Source organism: Meleagris gallopavo, chromosome 2, assembly GCF_000146605.3.
Source record: "Meleagris gallopavo isolate NT-WF06-2002-E0010 breed Aviagen turkey brand Nicholas breeding stock chromosome 2, Turkey_5.1, whole genome shotgun sequence".
NCBI lineage: Eukaryota > Metazoa > Chordata > Aves > Galliformes > Phasianidae > Meleagris > Meleagris gallopavo.
In genome coordinates, this window is record NC_015012.2 from 62,839,663 (window position 1) to 62,861,106 (window position 21,444).

The 21,444-nt window shown below is 36.2% G+C and overlaps 1 long non-coding RNA gene across 1 annotated transcript; it reads left to right on the forward strand.

The window, feature by feature from the left end:
• Positions 1-6,075: 6,075 nt before the first annotated feature.
• On the forward strand, positions 6,076-21,444 carry LOC109366145. The gene is made up of 2 exons (XR_002112257.2): positions 6,076-6,211; positions 17,481-21,444. It is a non-coding gene; the product is annotated as an uncharacterized LOC109366145 (long non-coding RNA).

Sequence of the window (21,444 nt, forward strand, 5' to 3'; positions counted from 1 at the left end):
TGTGTGTGTGTGTGTGTGTGTGTGTTTCCTTTAGTTTTCTGAGGAAATTCAAGGCAGCTATTATTAACTGATATACTTCCAGATGGAAGAGACACTGGTACATATTACAGTTACCTGCAGAACTGCAAGAAAAGATTGAAATGAAGAGTTTGAAGTACTGTCAAAGTAATAATAGTGAATGATGACAAAAGTTAAAATGGGTATGCTCTGAAACAAGAGGAACTTCCAAATGATTTCACAGTGCAGTTCCTAATCCTAGAAATAACATTATGTATTGTGATATACAAAACAATCCTTTTGCTTCTTGTTTTCAAAATGTAGGTTATTCAAGACAAGGTCAATAAACTCAGCAAAATAGCCTGTATTTGTTTAGAGATCTAATAGTATGCTAATCGCTGTTACAAAGATGGTGAAGCATGGACGTCGTATTTCCACTAACTTCCAAGAAGAAGGGCTGTGTTGCCAAAGATTACTCACAATGATTAACAGTGAATTCCATAAAAGAGTATGAAAAGAGCTCATGTATGCAGCATGATTTTATGAGAACTGATTGTGAGTCAGCTTAAGGAGTTCATACAATTTTTCACAGAGAAATCCTGATTGGTGACCTTGTAATACCTTCAAAGGTACTGTTATGCTTACTAATAAGAATTTCTGGAATGCTTGTGAAGTTTTTCAGCTGTATTGCAATTTGGCTGCTACTTGAGAACTGTGAGAACAATTGAAAATTGGTCTTTTTCTGAGCCTTATTTAGATGCAGTAGGTTAACTGTAATGGACATGGAAAGAAAGTAAGGCTTCCCAAAACTTGAGGTTTTGCCACTGGTTAATGTAATGTTGTCTTCATACACTGGGGATGCCACATGAGATTTGTTGAGTTGGGTTCAGCAACCAAGCATCACACTGCTGCCTGGGGAGGTGGAGCAGGAAGAACAAAAGTGAGAAAGGATTGAGGTAAAAATGATTTATTAGGGGAAGGAAAGGGGATGAGCTGGGGATGAGAGATGCAAAAGTCATTGTCATTGTCACTGAGTGGTCTTAGGTGCTGTGGAGTCTTGCTTCAGCTGGTCTAGGACAGCTATCTTACCTGTATCCCTTCCCAGTCCCTGAGCCTACTTGTGACAGACAGGGGAGAAGAGGCAGGACTGGAAAAAAAGAGAAAGCATTGTTGCTGTGCATTCGCAACTCTGCAGTAGATAAAAACACTGCTGTGCTATCAGCATTATTTTAGGCACAAATTCAAAACAGCACTATGTTATGAGGAATGTTAATGCCAGACCTATTATGGACATCACCCATGTAAGTTGACTTGTACAGGAGGAAAGTTTAAGTGGAATGTGTCCAGCCATTGCTTACTAATTCTAGGGACTTCAATCGTTTCCCTTACTGATGCTGTGAAAGAATTAAGAAGCTTTAGTTACAGCAACAGGAAGGAGAAAAGTTTCAGGGAAACTAGACTTAATGAACATATATTCCTGCTTAGGAATAATTTAAAAGATGGGGAGGAGGGGAAGAAACAACATGCAAAATGTTCAGTGTAGACTGAAGATTTTTTTTAATCTAACAATAAAGATTTAATTGAGTAGACTAGCAAGCTATTATGTGTTTTTTTTTTTTTTAAAGACTTTTCCTGTTAGAGTTTCTCAAAGGTCTTATTCTGTTAGATGTCCAGTACCGTTTTAGTCTTCTGCTTCCTTCTCTTGGGAAGTGTTGGCATGGTTTAAATGACTCTGTTGAGAGTTAGCATGGTGCTATTTCATGTTGTGAGAATGCTTTTTCTTTAATATTGCAGTTCTGAAAGGTACTTAAATTATTTTCCTGGCATCTTCTCTGACATCTCCATAGCTTGCATCTTAACTGCTGAAAATAGATCTTACTACGTTCTTACTTTCATTCCACATAGTACTGCAGTAGTTTGCATCAAAATACCATTACAGTGCTGATTCAGCATCACTCATTTTCAAGCAGTGTTTCCTGCTTGAGCTCTTGGGTACTCCTGTTTGAGTAGAAATCTATTTTGCACATTGCAAGTGGCTTATATGTCCTTCTGAGACATTATGTTACAGTGTTTTGGAAGATGGCAATAGCTAAAATAAAAACAAATGGTAATTTGTAATCAATGATCATAATACTTTGTTTGGCCAGCATTCCAGCTGCTGTTATAAAGGTCTTTGTTTCTGCTTTGGGAGAACAAACCTCTTTGATTTATGTTAGTTTGTGTTGTTTTATTCTATGTTTTTATTGATGGTTGTTTTGTTGTGGGTTTTTGTTTTTAATTAATTATGTTCTTTTGGCTGAGAAGAATCGTAATATTATCTTTCTTTAGCTCTAAAGGAAGTTTTGGGGAAAAAAAAAGAAATGCACAGATCCTATCATGAATAGTGTCACACTCTCACTTTTTTCTTCCAAATCATTGCTGATACCAATTATAATAGTGTAATAGCACACTTAGGTAGTCTCCAACAGAAATGAGATGGTATTTCAATATTTTCTAACTTTTGAAGTAAAAATTCTTGCATCATTTTGTTCTGAAGACATAAAAGCAGCCAGCTTACTAAAGAGGGGGGGATGCTACATAGCCAAGCAGTCAGCTACAGCTTCTTCTGAATGGCCTATGGCATAGCTCAGAAAGGGATCTTGCAAATGTAGACTAAGGGTTTCTCAGTGAGCTGTCAGGCTCATCTAGATTTTTAGGTTCAATGAATATGTCTTAGCAAAGCTAGAAGAACTGAGGAAAATACGTCCATGCAAATGTAATTCTGCCTACTGACATCCTGGAGGATTAATAAGGAATTTATTTGAAAGCACTCAAGTGAAATAATTTCATTAGTTAAACTGTAGGGAAGTTTGAGAGTATCTGGAATCATCTGGCCAAGATCTGTGATGTTCATCATTAGTAACTTCTTACAGAAATGCTCTCAGTTAAGGTGAGATTTATTTAAAGTTTCAAGTACTCAACAGCACTTATTCAAGGAGTCAGAAGAAGGGCCTTGATGACAGGAGGGGGAAAAGAAAAAAAAACATCTGGAGATACTTTGGGGAAGTCTCATGCAAACAGAAAGGTGAAGACTGCAAGGATAGTTGAATTTCTCCAAACAATTGTTATAATTTATTTCTAAGCTTCCAGTGCTACAAGTCTGACCTAAGCAAATGCTTAATTATCTTTAGTTTGGATCTATGTAAATTGCTGTGCAGTATTTTAGAACTTTTTCATTCTTACATGGAAAATAATACTATTAGCAGATAGGAGATTCTTGCTTATATGAATCTTGATTCCTACAGGGTGAAAGTGTATAAAGCCCTTCTGATGTGCCAAATTCTAGAAATTGAGACTGATTGCTAAGTTTGAAGCACGAACTGTTACTCCGTGGTCCGGCAGTGCTAAGGGCTGTTGGTGGTGGTTGCTTGTATGTTTTCAGGACTAGTACTTATCTTTTGTGCTCTTTCCACAGTAACACTGAGTCCCAGTAACTTTTTGCTACATAGGCAGATGCTTGTCTGGTTGCTAGTGGTTACATTTGTGTCCAGTATACTGAGTAGGTATTTCTGCAAAATGGGATGACTTTCAGAAATAAGAGTGTTTCTTTAAAATCTAATAATAACTATTTTTAGAAGGTAGACTCTACTGTGTGGGTTCACTTCTAATCTCACTATCTGTAGTTGGGCTGGATGATCTTTGTAGTCTCTTCTAACATTTATGACTTTATGGTTGACCAACAGAAAATGGCTTCCATAAAGAGCTCACATTTGCATTTACAATGCAATATGATCAAAATGTAAATCAGTTGGAAAAGCTAAAGGCAACGGAGGGAACATCTTGTAGTGTCATGCACTTTGTGAGTGTTTTGGCTGAAGTAGGTTTGGAACTGTTCCTGTCTTTCCTGCTTGGTTACTCTGATCTCTTGGCGATGGGACAGGACAACAATTATTCTAAAAACAAGAATTTGCAAAAGTTTCTGATCCCTGAGCTGATTTGCTGTGGTGATGGGTAACCACCACCTCTTCTGCAAGAGAAGGAACAGGGATGTGCTAGGATGAAAATGAGGGAGAAAATCACTGGCTTGTGCAGTCTTTATTTTGTTACAACCAGAATCTTCAGTCACTTTCAGATCATTTAATTACAAATTTGATATAAATAAATGTACAGTTCCTTGCAGTGTTCCTAGATTAAACAAAATAAAAGATCTCCAGTGTGATTTTATGAGAAACTAAGCTTTCACAAAGCATAGAAAATGTCAGGTTCAAGACAGATCAGGGATCTTTGAGAATTTGTTTTCTAATATATAAAGCTGGGCATGCAGGACCTGCACATGACTGCAGAGCAGAATAAATCTTGTATAACATGTAAAATTACTGGAAAAATTAACTGGTAAATTAGAAAATAGCTATATGCCTCCCTTTCACCAGGAGCTGGGATTGCAACACAGACATAAAGCCTGTGACGTGGCTGCCTGTTGCCAGGTCTGCACTGGGACAAAATGCCTGCTCCAGAGGGAATCTGAATGAGGGACGTGGCTCCTGCCAGCTGGTGCATCCCTGCTGCCTGCAGACATTCCCACACAGACTCTTATTGCCTTTCAGCTAAGATCTGACACCAGGCACACTTTCTGGTTGAAAATGCTCATATAGTAAATGTTGACTCCAATTTTTGCATTTGTGAACTTGACCCTGTAGATGTTCTACGGTAAATTAGCATTCCTGAATTCTTCTGTGGGATAGATGCACTTTTATGCTTCTATAAATAGCAAAGAATTATTTTTTTTTCCCCCCACAGGCATAGCAGTACTCCAGAAAATCTGTTGTCATTTATTGTGGTCTAGCCTAATGTGGGTTTTTAATTGACATGATTTCTCTATGTAATTTGAGCAACAGAAAGAGGAAGAAAGAAAGCTGAGGATTACTATTATCAGTGTTTCCTAAGGCTGTTGCTTTTAAATGTAGGATTATAACTGCTATTTAACAGAATTATCCTTGGCATGCATGGCCTCAGGAAGAGGTCTGAAAGCAAGGGCATAGCAGTGCTGTCAGCTGACAGCCTGAAGCAGTATCTTTGAAAAGGTCTGAAACCATCATTTCTTGTCTGGAAGATGACCTCTGGCTTTCCTAGCTCAGTTCTGCTTTGTGGAAGTGGGGAGGAGAGGCAACATAGTGGCATAGTCTTTCCTGCTCTTATGTAAATTCAGGTTGCTGAGGTGACCCTTGGAGAAGATTCCTCCTGAGCAGAAGTTTAAGGTGATGCTGGCCTAGAGAGATGCTGGACCTGCTGGAGCAGCAGGACATCTCCTGGCTGCATACACCAGCCATCCCCTAGCTTTAGGCTAGGTCTTGGTTGATCATGGTAGCAGAGAGTGATTAGTGCCCTGAAGTGGATCTGCTGCCAGTTTCTGACATGAATGTCTTCTGCTCTTATTGCAGTGCTTAGTGCTGAATTCCCTGAGTTTTCCAAAGCAGTATTTATTTGTGGTGCAACTCTGTATGGCAAACATATCTTTATAGCCATGCTTAGTTGTAAAAGTTGTTGGTTTTTCATGCAAAATCGTATATCAGAGTAGCTATGGAGGCATTCAGTAGCACTTATAGTCATAGAAGAGTATATCACTATATCCTCAAGATCTCTCCTAGATGTCTTGCCTGCCCCGCTGTAGCTATTATACTCACTAGCTGTGTTAAGTTTGCATCAGCAAGTTTTATGCAAGAAAGTCTCTGCCAGACTGAAAACTGTGAATTGCTGTTAATTTTGACCATAAAAATATCTGCTCTAGAATAAACAACAACAAAATATTTCCATCAGTTTAAGAGAGGTACGCTTAAGGGAAAGGAAATCATACTTGAATTAATTTATAACATAAATTCATTTATTAAATATTGTTTATTATAAGCGTGCAAATACCAGTGACAGATAAATCCAGCAGACATAGAGCTCTTATAGTAACTGCACCACTAGCATCCTGAAAACGGTGCTATTGTGCAAACATTTCACAGTTCTAATGCATAGAACATGAATTTAATGAAGCATTGAATTAAATATATTTAATTTTGAGAATATTGTCAAGTCAGTATTTGCTGTGGCTTCTTGCAAAATCAACATTATAATCCTGCTTTTGTTTCCCTACAGATGATGAAATATGCCTGGGATAATTATAAGCGTTATGCATGGGGATTAAATGAACTGAAGCCCATATCTAAGCAAGGACATTCGAGCAATTTATTTGGTGAGTAGAGTGTATTTTTGTGCTTAGTGACGTTAGCATAAAACAGTAAATCAGCTGAAAAGATTATAGGTGATAAACACGTGTTCTTTCTAGCCTTTGTGATGCAGTGTGGTGTTTCTTGCTTATTTTATGTATAGCAAATAACTATTAATGAAGGTGATGCTGTGACTTATAGACTCCTTTTTGAATGAGAATAAATGGAGTACATATCATTGCTGCATGATAAAAAAGTAGTTTTGTTGCATTAAATACTGTTCTGCCTTAAAACTTTTCATACAAAGTGGAACTCATTGACACTAGAGTCCATAAGGCTGAAACCAAAAATACAAGTGGGACAGGTTCAAGAAAGATCTTGTACAAGAAACCAGCATTATTACTAGATACTCTCTACAGCCATGAAGGTAATTGAAGCTCTTTGTGGTTTCTCCAGAGTTTATTCCTAACACTTGAAGAAATTTGTTAATCTGTATCGGTCAGGCTCCTTTAGCAGGCTGTTTTTCTTTCATGAATGTATTATTTGGATCTCTAAATGTTACACAAGGGATGTTTAAATAACACCCAAGTTGTTATCAGTTTAGAACAGATATAGGGCTGAAAAGCTCCAGCAAGAAAAGCACACTGCAGAAATCCAGTGTAATGAGGCAAGATTTTTTACTGTACAAGTGGGACAGAGGTTTGGATAAACAGCAATTGAAGGGCAGCAGCATTCTGTGAAAGTTTGAGAAAGCAGTCCTACAAATTATCATCTTTGGTATTGCGAAAAAATGATCAAACTGTTTGACAGCAATCTTTGTATTCAAATAAATTCTGTTTTCCAAACAGAAAGCTGAAAAATGAACTAATTTCTGTAGCTGAGGAAAAGTCAATATATTATGTTGATTTTAACAGGAACTTATTTTGTTGAGTGTGTGGAAAAGATAGCTTCAAGTGGGAACAGTTCCTAAAACAGCTTAAATAGAGCACTTATCAAATTCTCAACTATATTTAGAAGTTGCTAAGAGACAGCAGTTGTGATTATGAAAATAATTTTGAAAATATAGCATCTACACTGATGTTGCTGCACTCATTGTCTACCCAAGATGACATCCAAAAAAGTTACTAGGTAATGATAATACAGTTAAGTATTGAATTTTAAATATTAACTGGTTGCGTGAAACCAAAGTACTTTGGGCTTCTGTTGTCATGGGCAAAACTAATTTTTTTTTATTATCTTCTCTCACAGATAGTTTTACAGTTTAATATCAGATATCAATAACTGTTTAATGCAATCCTGATTGCTTTATTTTCTTGGAGGAAAACGGAATGGTACATAATGTCTTAAAAATTAAAATGTTTAGTTTAATTGGCATCAGAAGCAGTATAACATTTGAAGTGATTTGAGTTCATAATGATGCCTCATGGATTTTCAGAAAAAGCAGTAGGTATATTGACTTGCGAAATTTTTAAATGGAAGTGCTGCAGAGGCTGCATAAGAGTAAGTCTTCAAGGCACTGTTTTAGTGTGTAACAAGAAAGTGTTGGATTTGAAAATAAAATTACATTTAGAAGAATAAGAGCCAGAGTTAGTCTAATTACAGATCTCTTCCTCATCGTGGCCTTCTAGAATAAGAACTTATTACTGAGGAGATTTCCTTAAGAAAATCTTCACTTTTATTGATCTTTGTGGCAAATCAAAATAAGTATTTGTTCCCTTTCTGATGAATTGCTTTATGAAATACTGAAGAGCAGCATCATAAACTACCCTTTCCTGGGTCTGTATTCTCATTATTTATTTATTTATTTATATTTCCCAGAAGCAAATCCTTGTTTCTGTAGTATTGTTTTCAAATCACTAAATCTAGTCTGTACCTTCATGTATGAATTGTACCAATGGCTTTTCCATTTTCTTAAAGAAATAAATACCTCATTGTGGGTATCAGCAGGTTCCAGTGCTGTGGTTCAGTGATGCTTAATGTTGTGTAGGCTGCAAACAGCATAGTTCTGACACAGAAGGGGAGAGAGAGCTATTTTCCAATGATGTCGCTTGTAAGTTTTTGGAGGTATAATGTAATGATGAGGCATTTTGTAAATAATCATGGCTGTTGTCTTGAAGGCTCTGAAACATAAAAATAGCATGAGAGTTTAACAGGCTTAATTGTACATAGATGTGATTGTTAGTCAATACCATCATGAATTTGGCAACTTGTTTAATGCAATGTGATACTACTGTTAGGCTAGGAGGAAAGGGAATATTGCCAGTGGGCTCATGACAGGAGAAAGCTGGGCAGAAGCCCAGATAGTTCTGATCTCCAGGTCAGATCTTGATGTTGCTGTTATTCTGGGAGCAGAATAAGTGGAGGATGGAGGGGTGTATTCAGTAAGTTTGAGGAAGTCTTCAGACTGGAGGACATTCATGTGAGAGGAAGCAAATTGTGCTCCTAAGGTGTGCACACTCAAAATAATGTATCTTTTAAGGAAGGGATTAAACATATATTGAGCTGAAATATTTCTATTTCAAGATGAAGCCAAAGCCTCATTCTTGCCTTTGACCACTGAAAGTCTTTTTGTGATATCCACGTAATGTTTTGTTTTCTTTTTAACTGCCATTCAGCTTTTAACATGGTATCTTGGCAAGTAACTAACATTATTGCAGGTTTTTTTGTTTACACCAACGATGAAGGATTCAATTAAAATAACATTAAAGCAGAAATGAACTGACAGTAGTTGTTGTCTCGGTAGTATTTGTAATAGTTTAATTCCATGAAGTTAAGTGTACAACTGCTTCTAGACTGATCAAGTAATTCAGAATAACTGAATTAGTTTTGTGCTTGCCTTCTACACTGATAGGACGTTTGCTATGTGTAATAATGGTTCTTTATAAATTGTAATTATTCTTTATAAATCTTTTTAAATTGTAATTATTTTACATTGTAGAATGTAACCCCTATACAAATTCATTTTATTTGTTTTATTAAAAAAGTGTTTTATTAAAATTCATTATTAAAAATGTATTATTAAAATTTATTTAAAAAAAAAAAAACGAAATACTGAAGAGTGGCAAAGTTGCAATTGAATGATGAGCTATCCTTCACTAAATGTTCTCTACTAATATTAAAACCAGTGAGCACTGCTTGTAGAGAGCTTTCTCTAGAAAAAAAAAGAGCTCAAGCTTGTGCACTTGAGCTTTGCTAAAAAGTTTTTATAATTATCTGTAACTGTATTTCATGTACAGTATTCCAAGTTTAGTAATATTATAACTTGTGGACATAGTATAATTAATCTCTGCTACTGAAAAGGTACCTTTTCTGGAGGAGTAGGAAGAACGTAATAAGTATTCAAACACTATGTGGCTAAGAACTGAATTTTGTAGTTTTCAGAGTATTGAGGTTTCACAAGATTTTTAAAGCCTCCCAGTACTCATATTCAAAACTCTCTTCCAGTGAATACCAATGCATATTTTTGAGCTAATATTTTATTAATATTGTTCAAGAAATTTAATTTTGCATTGTTAAAATAATAGCTGAATTTAAATTGAAAAGCTTCCAACATTTCCCATCCTCACTCATCTTCACTGTTGCTGCTGAAGTCCTTCAAATTATGAATTTCAGTATGCAGTTTTAATTTTAGAAGTGAGCCTGACTCCTTCACAAATAAATTAATAGAAGCTTATTTAAAGAATAACATCATCAGCTATGTGGATGAATGGCTCAGCCCATCTGTGAAAGGAGGTCATGCTTTAGAACTACTGTTGTTTTGTTGTTGTTTTTTTTTTTTTAAGTTGGTCAGTGTGAAGGCAAGGAAGTTTATTACCTTCTCAAATTTCCAAAAATCTCTTTTGGGGCTGTTAATGGACTTTTGAAGTACTCTTCCAGTAATGCTGTGGCCATGCTCCCAAGTTACTTACTGCAGCCCTGGGAAAATCAAGTGAACAGAGTGACAGTTCAGCAAGGATAAGTTACCCAAGGCAGTTAATGCAGTGGGAAGCTGCAGGCAATTCTGTGAAACCAGTCGGATTCTTTGAGAGATGATAATTGCACTTTAAAATAGCAAATGGGATATAGATATCTAGATTTGAACCGATAAATAAGTGGCATGGGAGATATGAATCTAGTTAAGCTCAAAATAGATATTAAAGATTGGAATTTGTTTGGTATAATATATGGAGGTCCATTAAGAGTGACATTGATAGAGTGAATAAGAATTTGTTTCTTATAGAGAACACTATCCTTTGTGTATGTTTGAAATATAAATCAAAAGGTGACATGTTCAAAACAAGCAAAAGAAGAGGGTTCATTACAAAATGTGTGGCTGAGCTGCATGAGTGCCAGAAGCAATGCAGATGCCAATGGCTTCCATGGAAAATAGATGAGACAATGGAGGAAAAATTCCAAGAGCAATTAAATAGACAGAAGAGCTGGCTCTAAACTGCATAAACCTACAAAATACTGGAGATGGAAGAACATTCTAGAAATATTACTGCATTGTTTCATGTTGCGCGCATGAGAAGCCAGATTTGTTAAAATATATGTAGGCTTTTTCTCCCCATTCTTACCAGCTGGTAACAATGACTGAAATTGGAAGCGTTGCTAGGGGATTTGCCAGTATCTGAGTACATTTCATGTTTTGGCATGTTACATCTTAATAACCATGCCCAACACTTCAAATTTCCTTTATTTAAAGGAAATCACTTCTTAAAAATCTAAGTCAGCTTTTGAAATGGTGCTTTAAGAAACCTACAGATCTAGTCAAAATGTTAATTTTGTCAAATCTATATGTATTTTTTAAAAACATTGAGAATAATGTAATTTAAATTTTATTGTACGCTATGTATGGAGTTGGAAAGAATTAGATGTTTCATTGATTTTTTTTTTTCTTGTATTTAATGCTACAAAATATCCAATCTTATTTCTCTTATCAGGCAAATCTAATCTGCTCATAGTGCCTAGATTAATAAAAAAAAATGTGATATTTCTATATTTTTGGCTGGAATTGTAAGTATAAATTGACAAATAGAAGGAAGAAAACAGCAGAAAATATCTGCTTTGTCTGAGTTTCTTCAACTTACAATAAGGTGATTAAACAAATTTGCCTCAGTGGCTGAGAAAACAATGACAGCTCTGAAAGATCAAGGTGGGGCTCAGTGCAAATTCAACATAGCTATGTATTAAATTTTTTTTCTTTTCCACAGTAGTACAAAATAGCCATTAAAACAGTTCTTCTGATAATTGAAGAAAATTGTTCTCGCCCTTTACTTGTGTATGCTGAATTTCCATCACATTAAAAATAAATAAATATATGTATATATACATACATATAAATATCACATAGTAATTTTCATATTTCAACTTAGAAACACAAATATGTCACTTTTTCTGGAAGAAAAAACAACGTTCTGTTCATCTTCTCTGTGTATGCATGAACAAGAAGTTCTAGTTTATTATGCCTATTGGATAGTGAATTATTACAGGTGAGAAAGCAGATTATATAATTACAGGAGGTCACTTCATAGTACATTCCATTCCTCTCAGTTTTGCTCTGTGCTTTTCTTCAGTTTTCTTCCATTCCAAGTATGATACCAAGTCAGAAAGAATAAAAGTTAATTTCAAGAAGGATAAGGGGAAGGCAGTATCTTTGTGTAGTTTCCATTCTTTTTTAGGAAATGCATTAAGACAGATTTCTGAAACTTTTCCATGTAGCATTTTCTTTGATGTGCTTGGAAATTACATTTTTTTTATCTGATTCACAAAAATGCATGCAAATATATACACATGCATGTATATTATCCAAATATATTTGGTGACAAGGAATGTGGATGTTCCCATTCTCGTATATGAGGGCTGGGAGGAAAACTATGCTGCCAAAAAAAATGCCTTGTCTAAAAGCCTGAGATGGACAAATAAAAGTTTCTTGGCCTACCCTTCAAACTGCTTGGCCATGAGCCCGTTGAGTTTCTTAAACCATATGGCCACATACACTTGTCACAGTGCTGTCCTAACAAGCTTGTCTTCCAAGGACAGTAGTTTTCCCTGCACTATCTCCCTGGAAACTTGTATGAAGTTATTCATCCTGTGACCACACTTTTTTTTATTCTTCTCTGCTCACTTACTCTGAAGGCGCTACTCCATTCTCTAATGTAGTCTAAATTTCTTATTTGTGTGTACATAGCTTTGTTGGATTTTAAAAAAGATATTGTTAAATTGACTTATTGCTCACTATGCAGGGAGAATCTAAACCGCTCTGTTTATCCAGCTATTACAGAATTCTAGATAATTAGTCGTCTTGAGTCATCATCCACAACAGCAGTAGTCTTTTTCAGATTCTTCCAGATCATTGTTGAAGTTACCACCTTGTTGAACTTGAAACGATGTTCTTTAGATGCTGCTAAATAGTCCATGTTAAGTTACATGTTGACTGATTTCTTTTGCTTTCTTTTCATTAACTATCTTGTAGGCTATTTTACATGTTCTCTATTAGTTACTTAAATGGAAGAAGTGATGCTGTTAGTATAGGGGACAGACAAATGCAATAGCAAGTTTAACAAAGGAAGTAAAATTGTGGTTGTTTCACCCTGATGGACAGGTAAACACCACAATTCTCTCATCTCCCTCCTTGAGGGAAGAGAAAATGCAATGGAAAAGGACTGAGATAAAGACGGAGTTTATTCACCGCTTCGCGTCGTGAGCAAAACAGACTCAATATATTGCCTATAACTATAACGAACAAACAAGAAAAATGAGAAACTGAAAGCAAGCTAAAACCATCTCCTCTCCTCCCCCGCCCCCCCATCATCTTTCTACCTCATTCTTCTGTGAGTCATGCAGGGAAATGGGAGCTGTGGTCAGTCCATAACACTGTATATCTGCCACTCCTCCACGGTCACTCTCTACCCCTACTCTTCATGGGATCCCTTCCAGGGGATGCTGACCTTCCTGAACTGATGCTATGTGGGCTTCCCATGGGCTCTTTAGACACTGCTCCAACACATCTCTGTACCACAGACCCCATTCTCCAGGAACTGAACCATCATGAGTTCCCATAGGCAGCAGTTCTCCCAGCCCTCCTGCCCCAACATGAACCGCTCTTCATGGGCTGCAACTCTGGCCCAGGGCTGCTCCAGCAGAGCCTTTCTGTGGGCTGCAACCTCATTCAGGCTACATCCACTGCTGCACCATGGGCTCCTCTATGGCTTTACTTGAATATCTGCTCTGTGTGGTGCCCATGGGCTGCAGGGGGATAGCCTACTTCACCACGCGTCTCTCCTGGTCTGCAGGGAACTTCTGCTCCATGCTTGGAGCTCCTCCTGCACTCCTTCTGCACTGACCTTGGTGGCTTGCTCTCATCTTCTCACTCTTCTTTTTCAGCTGCTGTTGTGCAGCAGCGTTTCCCTTTTTTCATTCTGTTCTCACAGAGGCACAGCTGTTGCTTATAGGTCAGCTCAGGCAGTGATGGGTCCCTTTTTGAGGTGGCTATGATCTGATGTGGAGCAGTGCTGGGTTCTGCTAACAGAGGTCACTCCTACATCTATCCTGATACCAAAACCTTGCCACGTAAACCCAAAGCTAGCATATATGAGTACTTGTTTTGGAGTTTTTGGTAGAGATTGTGTTTCACTTTGGTAGACCTATGCATCTGATTGTCCTTTTTATTATCAATTATTCATTTCAAGCTTACATTTTATGAATTTCAGTCCATTTTCTGTACCCTGAGTATACAATTTCTTGTACTATTTGCTAAATAAATACATAATAACTTCAGGTGTATGCATTTACTTGAAGTATTACTTGTGATAGTTTCTTTCTGCCTAGATCAACTGTGGAACGCTGACTTGAGGATTGAAGCTTTGCTGGCACTTTTTTTGTAAATAGATGTTAAACCAATTTATAGCTGTTCTTTAAGCATATAACAGGACAATTGTCCTGCCCAAATATTATGTCTTATGAAAATGAGCATGTATTTTAAATGCCTAGGAATAATCTTTGTCTATTGTAGACCTTGACTTCTACGTAATTTTTTGGGAATATTGCATAGAAGCTAACAAGACTGATAACTCTATTTAATTATTTGTCTGATGTGTTCTGAGAAACATAGCATACGTTGGCTTGTGATATATTTGATTTTAATTCATAATAACAAAATGATCATTTAACTTCATTATCTTTTTTTTTTCCTCCTCCTCTTCTTTGTCTGACTGGTTATAGATGAAGAACTACACAATTTCCTTAATACTCTTAAGTTTGGATTATCCTGTCGGCTAATTTAGCGCAAACTACAGTTGCTTACAGGTCGTAACTGGCTTCTAACTGGCGCTCAAACATCCCTCTCTGTGTTCTTTTATCTTTTCTCAAGACTGTTGAAGTGTAACTGTTTGAAACAAATTTAACTATTTAAATCTCATTGTCTTCTGAAACCTTCAGAATAATAGATAAGATTTTTTCAAAAATATACTAGAGATTCTCCCATTCTTTTATCTCTGCTCAGAAGGGATGTTTCTACTCAAAGTAGGCCACACTGTGGTTCTGTGTAGGCCAGAGTCAGGATAAAGTAAGATTTGTGCAATTCCAAGGGCAAGTTCTCTGTAAGGTTGAATTCTCTTCTGACTAAGTAGTGAACTGTAACTCAAGCACTAGACCTTAAAATTGAAAGCATGACTGGAGATAGTGTTAGCTGTTTTGCAAAGTGATTACCAAAGAAAATGTCACTGCATTGAACCTATCAAAATCCACTTAAGCAAATCGGGTTGTAGATTATTTTTCTTTTAGGTAAAACTCAGTTGAAAAGTTCACTATGAGCTGCTTTTGTGTATGTGTAATCACTAAATATGTATAGTGTTTGCAAAAAGGTTCTTAAGCGTGTTCTCTAGCAGTTTTCTGTACTCATTCTCATTTTCTCATGAGCTCAGTGAAAGTGTAAGTTGCTTGAACATGTTTAAGAGGATGAATTTCCTTTAATATGAGAGGAGGGCAGTCATGTTCCAAGTAAGCTCTGAGAAGACAGTATTCTCTTGTTACCAAAGTACGCTGCAGTTTTATTACTGGAATATCTGGAAGAATATATAAATGCCTTTTTTTTCACAGTAGGAAAGAGACATTCTGGAAACAATGATAGATGGTACAAGGAATCGGTAACTGCCAAAACAGATAAATTGTCTAGTTTTATTACATGTATGAAGTAACTTATAATAATCATAGAAACACAGAATGTCTTAGGTTAGGAATGGATCTTACAAATCATCTAGTTCCAACTCCTTGCCATGGGAAGGGTTGCTACTTACTTGATAAGGCTGCCCTGATCAAGTGTTACCTACTATTATATTTCTCAGAGGATAAAAATGGGAAGTTATTTCCTGTCTGCAATCTTAAGTTGAGAAAGTAATGTCAGTCCTGTTATACAGAGACCTCCATTTCACAAGGAAGGAGATTACCACAATAATGGTGAGCTGTCATGGTTTTATGATTTTTGTTATCGGTATTCCGTGTCATAACATCACGTAGTGCACTGGGAGTTAAAGTGTTAATGCTCCAGTTCCGGGTACTGGTCCCAGAAGAGAAGAAGAACTGTATTCTTCAGAAGACTGTTTGCTGTGTAGTTATCGTTTCTGCTCAGGGGGAACAGATATGAGGCTTTGGTAGGTCATCTGACATTGCTTTTTTCGATTATCAGCCTCTCCTCCCTGCTGCTCATCCTGACTGCATGCATCACTTCAGCACTAGTGTAAGGCCTACAGCTTTCAGATACTCTCATTGTATTTGGTTTATTAGCTTCAGTTCTAATTATATTGTATTATAGTGTGTTATCTTGCATTCCGATACCATATTTAGTAAATTAGTTTGTTTCTCCTCAGATTGTTGCCGCTGTTTTCAGTCATTCAGGGTCTCCTGTTTCTCTTTTAGAGAAGTGTGGATTTGCGAAATCCCTCTGCCCTGCTAGTTACGGAACTGGGCCGAACCAGCCTGTGAACCGTTGACATGAACACAAAAGAATTCACTGAAATGATTAACTTCTGAGTCAAACATGAATAATTCAATCCTGATGTGTGGCAAAAGTTTACAAACCCAAGCTTACTTTTTTCTCAAACGTCTCAGGACTATATTCAAATTCTGTGAAGTTCTTTGCAGCTACTCTCTTGTTATTTACCAAGGGATATCTATTCCTGATTGAGTAATCAATTATCCACCGGAGTCATTAGCTTTGCTGGAGAAAGAGGGATTAGATCTAATGACTTTCTCTGGTTTTGCAACCTAAATTATTTTGCAGGTATAAATGGTTACTTCTGTGTCTAGGGTCTTCTCTGAAGATTATCTTAATAGTAGTTTGCATTAATTATGAAGATTGCTGGAGTTAAATTCATAAATTCCAAATTGAATAAATTGACCCAAACTGAATTTTGTACAGTCTTCAGTAAATAGGAATCAAAACTCTTTCTAGACAAAATGCTGTTTTGAAAAGGTTGTCATAAATTTCAAGGAAACATGGGAATGTCATTTGGGATCAGTTCATTTTCTCCTCCACCTTCCACAACAGTCTTTTAGTACTTCCCTTAGGATCGTGAACACATATTTAATACATATCAAAGTGAACATATGGGTGACGCTTCATTTTGCAATCTTACTTGAAGGCTGAACTAAACTGACTATTATCCATTGCTGCAAAAGAGGTAGAAGGACACTACTTGCACAAATGCACAGAACTTTCTCTAAAACTCTTCATCTGGCAGTCTCTTCTAAGCTGAGAAAGTCAGATGTATACATGATTACCTTTGCTCCCCATAATGGTATTATGTGCAGGCTATGTGATGATGCATAATATCAGAGAATTTTTTTTTTTTTCAGAGAGGATACTTGAGAAAGGACTAGCCTAAATGAAATGTGACCATCGCTTATCTGCTGCTTAAATCCTTGTACGTTATTGAGTATAAAAATGCAGAACAATTATTTTTTCAGGATCAGTCATTTCTCGATGAGATTAATTATCTTTTGTGAATTGTATTTTACAGTGAATGGTTTTATCAGTGTTAAAAAATGTAAAACCATGGCTGAAAATGCAGTGCATTAGAACCACCCTTCAAAACAGACTTAAGTGGAAGAACTACTTAAATATTGTGATATTGTGTAGCAGCATGGAAATCAAATTTAAGGCTGTGAATTACTAGTTGCCCACTTGAAAGCCTATATTTCTCATTTTTAATTGGATTAATTAAAAATGAATTTTGAAATTAGAATTAATTTGAATTAATTAGATTTAACTGAAAAGCTTTCTGTTGGAAAGTAAATAACTGAATTTATTTATTGCAGGTAACATTCAAGGAGCAACAATAGTGGATGCCCTTGATACACTGTACATCATGGAAATGAAAGAGGAATTCAAGGAAGCCAAGGAGTGGGTTGAAAAAAACTTAGATTTCAATGTGGTAAGTAGTGTTAATGATTAATACTTAATGGTTTGTTTAGTATCTAAGAACTAACCTAACTGAGGACTGGATTGTAATGTTGCAAGTATGATATCAGGCTACAGCATTTAGATAATCAATAGCTAAAATGTAGCAAGAAGCAGGAATGTATTGAATTTACTGCGCTGCCTAGCGGCAGTTTTTCAGTTTGAGAGATTTATGTAGACAGGAGGCAATGAACTGAGCAAGGAAAAGGTAATAAGGGTATTGTTGTAAAATTTGCAACAAACTTTTAAATGTATTTGGATAGAATTATCAGGACTTCAATGCAAATATTATTTATTAGCTACATAAAGACTTAATAATTTTTCTTTCTGAAATATTCCATAAGTTAGACTTACATTTAGAGAAGGCTACGCGTAGCACATAATCATTTAAATTCCTTGGAGTATTCCGGTAAAGCTCAATCCCATGACTTATACTGAACTCAGCTCAGCTCAAACTGCTTTAGCCACATGAGGCACTAGGTCATTAAACCTGCATGTACAAATCATCCTATTAACTGGTAAGTATGCACTTGAGAGTTCATTTATAAAGCTTTTATTCCTGAAATGTTCTTGCACAGAACAGCTAGAGCAACTATAAAACTTCAGTTAAATTGAGAAGGTCTGGTCTTGGTCCTTTTTTTTCTTCTTTTTTGTGGGCATGAGAATGTAATATAATTATTGGGTGCAGAGAGATAATGGAGTAGCTCCACTGCTCAGAGTAGTCCCAGTAAAGTGTAATAAAGCATTGTAGGCACAGTGCACTGAGCTCTGTAAACCTCTTGCAGTTAAGGTGCATCATGGTGGAAACACTTTTGGCAAACAAAGTACCCTTTCTAATGTATAAAACTCATGTTTAATTAGCTTCTCTTACATACTTGAGAAATAATTATCAATTTAAGAAAGAGGTATTAATAAGAGAGGATATTATATAGTTTATATAAACAGCAATTTAGCATGCATTTATATTTATGTTAATGATATAAATACAGAATATTAAACTGTGCTTCTGAGTAGCATCATATGTCTGAACAACACTAAGTATATCCTCAGCGAAAGAATATTTCTGTAGAAATTTTTATGATGCAAAATTTTTGTCTCTTTATCTTAGCATTAGGAACTAAAAAATGTAAGAACAAAATATCATAGAAAATAACAAGACCTTCTTTGAAGGAAAAACTGAGCTCTGCTTGGAGGAATGTTGTAAAACCTGTAAAGTGATTTACATTAATAACATTAAAATCATTATTTTTTCAGAGGTCTTGCTATTGTTTCTGTTGCAAACTTCTTACAGATGGTGCTGCCTTACCATTTCTGCTCCTCCTGTTAATCTAAGCATTACTGAGGAAGAATCAGTCAAAGCTATAAGATTTCTGTCCAAATGTCTGCAATTTTGTATTACATTAGTCAGTCAGTGTAGTAATCCAACAGATTTACCAACACTACTTTACAGATAATAATGTTATGCATCAATAACAGTATCTGAAATACTGTCCTGAGTTCAGCAGCTCGCGCAGTGTTTTCATAACACTTCATAGTCAGACAGAGCTGAATTAATTTTCCCAAATTAGAGTGAGGAAATTAAAACAAGTAACACCAACTTTAGAAATTAGTTATTACTTTCAACTTTAATATTGGTCGCATAATCTGTTTGTTTAGTGACAGAGTTGAATGAAGCTGCTTGTTTAGTTTTCCATTTTAAGTTCCAATTTCGAATGCTGGTTTGTATCTCAGTCTTACAGTGAAAAGACGGAAGTTACTTAATGCAAAGTACACAGGACCTTTTTAAGTATTTAAAGTGAAAGCATAGCCATGTTTCAGGCATTATGAAACATTTTCTGCTTTAATATTGTTTGTATATTATTACTTATGTGTGTTTCATAAGCCCTTTTCCTATGAAATTTATTTGGTTTTTAATAATTGATATGTAGACCTACCTTTAAAAGCTATTTATTAGAAGTATTAGAAAACATTTTTATTTTTTTTTAATGTTTCTGGTCATTTCCTAGGTAATGACTACTTAACTGGCTTTTAAGGAAGCATATTTGACCTTAATTTGTATAAATAGGATTGGATTTTCTATACATTAAATCTTGGAACTGCTCTTTCTAAATCTTTAAAAATATTCTTTAAAAAAATCACTGAGTGTAATCTGTGGAAGAATCTTTTGAGTTTGTATTCCAGCGCAATGCAGCTGGATAATGGAAGCTATCTTCTCTAAAAATTAATAATACTTCAAATACTCGGTGTATGTCTTGAACCATTTGGCTAGCATTATATCATTCTCATTATGCAGTCATAAAAGTTTCCAAATTTTACTTTGTAATGTAGCCATTAGTTTATCTGCACAGAAGGATTTTTAGAATAAAGATGTCATAGTAGGAAATGGCATCATTACTTCACATTAGATTTCAGTTCCTCCATTCAATAAATTTTTTGGCTTCTCTGTTTCCTTTCTTGAGAAATATAGACAAGTTTCAATCTAGGAAGAAAATTCTGGATAAGTAAATGCCACCCTTCTTGGTAAACTTGTGAGTGAACTTGTTTGGAAGCAACCTCATTTTGGAGTACAATAAGCTGAGGCTGTTTTCATTAGAACTGGAGCTGCCAGCCCTTTGTTTTTGAAACTGAGGTATCTACACATTGCAGTGCTCAGTATCTATGCATGTAACTACTGAAATTCTTTGTATTTGATACCTTGCTGAAGTTTCAGTCAAGCAAAACCATTCTTTAGGGATTTGCATGCTCTTGTTCTGTTGATATTTTAAGAAATGTAGACATACTCAGACCTTTAGAAATATTTGACATTTAGCAATGGATAAATCCATGGCGTTTGCATCATAGAGGTGCACTATGTTTTAAATAGCTTCACATGTGTGGGGATGTATCTTTAATCTTCAGTTAATAAAGTTGAGGATATGCTCTGACCTCAGCACATGCTGCAACTGAGGAAAAAAGACACTATATTTTACAGGACCACTAAGGAACTTGATTGTTTCCTATCTATAACTACACACTTCTGTGCGCTTCTCTGTTTTTATTTTCCCTATTTGCTTTAGGGCATGTACACAAACAAAGCACTCGTAGTTTTCTGTAAGAGTTTCTCTACCAACAGCCAACTTCTACTTCATACCAGAGAAGAAAGGCTATCAGACTTTGGTGAAGCAAAATGAACTCAGCCTTGGGAAAAGAGATTAAAAGAGAAGTCTCAATAAAACATATGAAGAGTTCAGGAGCCAGTAAGTAATGGTGGAGGAGCTTGGCCGTTTGGCACAGCACTGGAGGTTTAGGAGCTGTTAAGGACTAGAATTGATGGCACTTCACTTCTGTACCTGAACACTCGATCTTCTTTAGGATGAGAGGCTAGCAGATCTGTCTTCTGAGTTTGAGGCAGAGGAACAAGCAGGAGAAGCATGGGGAAGGCTCAGAGCTGGAGGCTTGCTTTTGATCCTCCTCTCTGTTATGATAGAAAGATGGAAGTGGTCTGTAACTAACTGGATGCAGAAGATGAATTTAGTCTAAAGTTTTGGGGAAGGGAGGGTAGCTCAACCTCCATGCTTAAATGAAGCGCCCTCTAGCCATGCTGAACTCCTTCCCCTCAGAAAGATGAACTTGCCCATACCGTGTATTGGGAATGGTCTTTGACATATCCTATGTCCTCAGTCATGCCTGGACTGGAACAATGGAGACCAAAATCTGACCAGACAGTGCTAACAATGAAATGCAAGGTTGAACAGTGCTTAGATTCATGCCTTGACCTGTTTAGCATTCTAAAGTGGGTGAAATGAGGCAGGACCAGAACAGAGAAAAGGTGTGGAGCAGAAA